This window comes from Bactrocera oleae, unplaced genomic scaffold (genome assembly GCF_042242935.1).
Source record: "Bactrocera oleae isolate idBacOlea1 unplaced genomic scaffold, idBacOlea1 ctg00000009.1, whole genome shotgun sequence".
Classification (NCBI taxonomy): domain Eukaryota; kingdom Metazoa; phylum Arthropoda; class Insecta; order Diptera; family Tephritidae; genus Bactrocera; species Bactrocera oleae.
Genome location: NW_027212752.1, coordinates 960,860 through 966,911, shown reverse-complemented (window position 1 = coordinate 966,911; position 6,052 = coordinate 960,860). Strand labels below are relative to the sequence as shown.

Sequence of the window (6,052 nt, the reverse complement as noted above, 5' to 3'; positions counted from 1 at the left end):
AGTACCAAAGCCTACTAAGACAAGTTAAAAGGCACAAAGCCCAAAGTGCTTGTACACACAAGCAAACAAACACGAAAAACACTTGTTTTATTTAAAAGCTACTCGATAAATTCACAATTTCTCAAACAAAAACTCGTAAATTCATATATATATACTTACATATATATATGGCAAAGCCCACTACGGCAATTTTGTGTGAGTTTTCGAAAAACCACTTCACACTACCAACACATATGCACGTATACACTCTCACTACACCGACTCTACACTGAAAAATTCACAAATACTCACACGACCGAATTAAAAATTCAAATTATGCGCTAGCACGTCTGCTCGCTATGAATGCCTACGAATGAATGAATGAGTAGATAGGGACAGAGGGAATCTCGTTAATCCATTCATGCGCGTCACTAATTAGATGACGAGGCATTTGGCTACCTTAAGAGAGTCATAGTTACTCCCGCCGTTTACCCGCGCTTACTTGAATTTCTTCACTTTGACATTCAGAGCACTGGGCAGAAATCACATTGTGTCAACACCCGTTAGGGCCATCACAATGCTTTGTTTTAATTAGACAGTCGGATTCCCCAAGTCCGTGCCAGTTCTGAATTGATTGTTAATTGATAATCGTTATAATTTAAAAAGTATCTATACAATAATAAATCCTTTAGAAATTTTAGCAAGAAAGTTCCACAATTGGCTACGTAACTACTATCCGGGGAACAAGAATCGAAATTCTCTATTTACCCAGAACGAGTACATAAACCATGGTATTGCTTCTTCCCAATCAAGCCCGACTATCTCAATCTTCAGAGCCAATCCTTATCCCGAAGTTACGGATCTAATTTGCCGACTTCCCTTACCTACATTATTCTATCGACTAGAGACTCTTCACCTTGGAGACCAGCTGCGGATATTGGTACGGCCTGTTGAGAAGTTTGCGTAACCCCACCATAAATTTTCAAGGTCCGAGGAGAAAATATCGACACAACAGTAAATGTCATGCTCTTCTAGTCCATCTACCATATCTCTCTTCGAAAGACTTCCATGGTAGTACGACTATAAAACAGAAAAGAAAACTCTTCCGATACCTCTCGACGGCTTCTTTATGGTCGTTCCTGTTGCCAGGATGAGCACAAGGCCCATTTTTAATAACAAACGGATACTCAACAGGTTACGGAATTGGAACCGTATTCCCTTTCGTTCAAAATTATTCAAGTGTTTAATTACTATGGAATAAAAATTCATTCATTTCATTTCATTAAAACTTGAAAATTTTCGGCTTTCGCCTTGAACTTAGGACCGACTAACTCGTGATCAATCACTGTTCACACGAAACCCTTCTCCACTTCAGTCCTCCAAGGTCTCATTCGATTATTTGCTACTACCACCAAGATCTGTACCAATAGCGGCTCCATGCAGGCTTACGCCAAACACTTCTAAGCACACCATTGTACCCTCCTACTCACTAAAGTTTCAAAATTTATAATCCAACCGAAATTGTATTATAAATCATGTACTTTAGCGGTAATGTATAGGTATACAACTTAAGCGCCATCCATTTTAAGGGCTAGTTGCTTCGGCAGGTGAGTTGTTACACACTCCTTAGCGGATTACGACTTCCATGTCCACCGTCCTGCTGTTTTAAGCAACCAACGCCTTTCATGGTATCTTCATGAGTTGTTAATTTAGGCACCGTAACATTACGTTTGGTTCATCCCACAGCGCCAGTTCTGCTTACCAAAAGTGGCCCACTGGGCACATTATATCATAACCTCAACCTTCATATCAAGAAAGGTGAGGTTCTTACCCATTTAAAGTTTGAGAATAGGTTAAGGTCGTTTCGACCCTAAGGCCTCTAATCATTCGCTTTACCAGATAAGATTATTTTACATAATTTTTAAATGCACCAGCTATCCTGAGGGAAACTTCGGAGGGAACCAGCTACTAGATGGTTCGATTGGTCTTTCGCCCCTATACTCAATTCTGACAATCGATTTGCACGTCAGAACTGTTTCGGTCTTCCATCAGGGTTTCCCCTGACTTCAACCTGATCAAGTATAGTTCACCATCTTTCGGGTTACAGCATATATGCTCAAGGTACGCTCCAGTTAGAGGTATAAATAATAATAAATTATCATTATACATAACTATATGGAACGCCCCGGGATTGAATTAATAATGTAATACATTAAAAATTAATCCCATTATTAATACAGTTAAGTTAATTTCGCCATTAGGTTTAATATAACCCAATGACTTGCACATATGTTAGACTCCTTGGTCCGTGTTTCAAGACGGGTCCCGAAGGTATCCTGAATCTTTCGCATTGTTAATCATATAAATGCATACAATTAATATTAAAATCAATGATAATAATATTATTGTAAAATTCAAAAGAATTTTAGCATTATATATAATAAAATCTATCAACACTTTATCAAATCATCAGTAATTATTCTATGTTAATAAGCTAAAAGCAAATTAATTTGAATAAACTTAAAAACCAATGATCTTTTGATAAATATTTTATTATGTTAATAGATTACAATGTCCTTATATGAAAAAAATGCACACTATTACTATAATATTTAAAATTAAATACTACAGTTATAATGATGAATTTTTCATAATGGATATTCAGGTTCATCGGGCTTAACCTCTAAGCAGTTTCACGTACTATTTAACTCTCTATTCAGAGTTCTTTTCAACTTTCCCTCACGGTACTTGTTTACTATCGGTCTCATGGTTATATTTAGTTTTAGATGGAGTTTACCACCCACTTAGTGCTGCACTATCAAGCAACACGACTCTTTGGAAATATCTTTCTAGTAATCATTAACGTTATACGGGCCTGGCACCCTCTATGGGTAAATGGCCTCATTTAAGAAGGACTTAAATCGTTAATTTCTCATACTAGATATTAAGATATTCCATACACTGCATCTCACATTTGCCATATGGACAAAGTGACTTAGTGCTGAACTATTTTCTTTTCGCTCGCCGCTACTAAGAAAATCCTTGTTAGTTTCTTTTCCTCCTTTTTATTTTTATATCTTGATTACTCAAATATTATTCAATCTTTTCATCCCTTTTTAAAATTCATAATATAATAATTAATAAAATTAACAACATTATTCCTCCACATATCATATATTTTTTTTTATTATAAATTTTTCTCAATACAATAGAGTGAATTAATTCTAGAATAAAAATTTATTTTATGCTAGACATTCCTCTTATGTATTATTTAATATAATTTAAATAATGTTGAAAATTTTTTCTTTTATGGGAATACTAAGATTCTCATTTATCATAAATTTTCGTTCAAATATGAGGTATTCAAAAATATATTTTCTATATTTCTTTTTATGCTATTAATATTATGGATTGAAAAATACAATCCAATAATATGCCATATGCTTAAATTCTATTAATTGACTAAAAGAATAAGCAACTAATTTAGCATAGTCTTATAACCCTCAAAAATATGTAGTACAAGCAGCACTTTAAAATTAATTAAAGTACATAACAGCATGGACCGCAATATGCGTTCAAAATGTCGATGTTCATGTGTCCTGCAGTTCACACGATGACGCACAGTTTGCTGCGTTCTACATCGACCCATGAGCCGAGTGATCCACCGCTTAGAGTGATAATTTTTTTGTATTTTTTTAATTCAAAGTCAAAGAATTTTAATTTATTGAAAGTATTAATAATTAATCAATAATAAATTTTTAATACAAAAGTTTAAAACATCTTTCAATAAATTGTAATTTTAAACCCAAACATTTGCAGCTGCGCATGTCTTAGGTCAACAAAAACAGTAATATCTTTTATATATTATTTTCTTCTCTATTTGTGCGTTTTCTTTTTTTAAATTTTTCAACATGTTTTTAATCACAAATAGAAAATACCATAAAAAAAGGGATTACACACGTTAATGTGAACAAGTTAACTTATCATTTATAATATTTTATATAAATATCACAATTAAATATTATTTTCTATATAAATAATAAGTACAGCTATATGTTTAAAGGTTTTTTTATTGCGTTCAAATACAATGTATGCGAAGTTCACAATATAATATATATTGTCATAATGCATTACAAGGAGTTAAAAAAAAAAAAAAAAAACAGAAAAACATTCAAAACATTGTATAATTCAAAACATTTTGAATAAAAAGAACAAAAAGAAAACTTTTTTTTCTTTTTTATTCTTTTTTTTTATTTTGTTTTTATATAATTTTTTTTTTTTTTCTTTTCGGATAGGAACACAATAATGATCCTTCCGCAGGTTCACCTACGGAAACCTTGTTACGACTTTTACTTCCTCTAAATAATCAAGTTCGGTCAACTTTTGCGAAACAACCGTGAAAGACAAGGCGTCACAGTGATCACGTCCGGAGACCTCACTAAATAATTCAATCGGTAGTAGCGACGGGCGGTGTGTACAAAGGGCAGGGACGTAATCAATGCGAGTTAATGACTCACACTTACTGGGAATTCCAAGTTCATGTGAACAGTTTCAGTTCACAATCCCAAGCATGAAAGTGGTTCAGCGGTTTACCCGGACCTCTCGGTCTAGGAAATACACGTTGATACTTTCATTGTAGCGCGCGTGCAGCCCAGGACATCTAAGGGCATCACAGACCTGTTATTGCTCAATCTCGTTACTGCTAGACGCAATTTGTCCATTTAAGAAGCTAGTGACCTTATAATGGGACAAACCAACAGGTACGACTCCACTTATATAAACACATTCAAACACTTGTACATTCAAGATGAACGCATGAATGAAGGCTATATAAGCTTCAACACCATAATCCTGAAAGCATCTATTTAATATATTTGAGTCTCGTTCGTTATCGGAATTAACCAGACAAATCACTCCACGAACTAAGAACGGCCATGCACCACCACCCATAGATTCGAGAAAGAGCTATCAATCTGTCTTACACGCTTATGTTCGGACCTGGTAAGTTTTCCCGTGTTGAGTCAAATTAAGCCGCAGGCTCCACTCCTGGTGGTGCCCTTCCGTCAATTCCTTTAAGTTTCAGCTTTGCAACCATACTTCCCCCGGAGCCCAAAAGCTTTGGTTTCCCGGGAAGCGACTGAGAGAGCCATAGTAGTAGCTACACCCAATTGCTAGCTGGCATCGTTTATGGTTAGAACTAGGGCGGTATCTGATCGCCTTCGAACCTCTAACTTTCGTTCTTGATTAATGAAAACATCTTTGGCAAATGCTTTCGCTTAAGTTAGTCTTACGACGGTCCAAGAATTTCACCTCTCGCGTCGTAATACTAATGCCCCCAAACTGCTTCTATTAATCATTACCTCTTGATCTAAAAACCAATGAAAGTAGAACAGAGGTCTTATTTCATTATTCCATGCACAAAATATTCAGGCATTTGGAGCCTGCTTTAAGCACTCTAATTTGTTCAAAGTAATTGTACCGGCCCACAACAACACTCGATGAAGAGCACTGAAGCAGGTTTAAATAGGAGGAATATATAAAAAATACATTGTATTAATTATATATAAGAACTCCACCGGTAATACGCTTACATACATAAGGTAATGTACATACCACAATTATAGTTGCACTACCCGTATGAAGCACAAATTCAACTACGAACGTTTTAACCGCAACAACTTTAATATACGCTATTGGAGCTGGAATTACCGCTGCTGCTGGCACCAGACTTGCCCTCCAATAGGTCCTTGTTAAAGGATTTAAAGTGTACTCATTCCAATTACAGGGCCTCGGATATGAGTATAACTACTGGCAGGATCAACCAGAATAATATATATTTCTTTTTTATATAATATTTTTTATATTATATAAAAGTTTAAAATGATATTTTCTTATTTGAAAATTATACACAAATACACAAAACATAAAACATAAAAACATTTACAATATACACAACAATTTTTCTATGTTTCTTTCTTTACTATATTTTTTTTCATTATATTTCATTTCTATGTGTGATTTTGTAATGGATTTTTTTAATTTTTGTTTTGGTATCGTGAAAAGAATTTTCGTT

General features: G+C 34.5%; 2 pseudogenes; both read right to left on the bottom strand.

Moving 5' to 3' along the window:
• Positions 1 to 317: 317 nt before the first annotated feature.
• Positions 318 to 3,085, bottom strand: LOC138858480 (large subunit ribosomal RNA; annotated as a pseudogene).
• Positions 3,086 to 3,476: 391 nt separating this feature from the next.
• LOC138858328 (5.8S ribosomal RNA) lies at positions 3,477 to 3,655 on the bottom strand (annotated as a pseudogene).
• Positions 3,656 to 6,052: the final 2,397 nt, after the last annotated feature.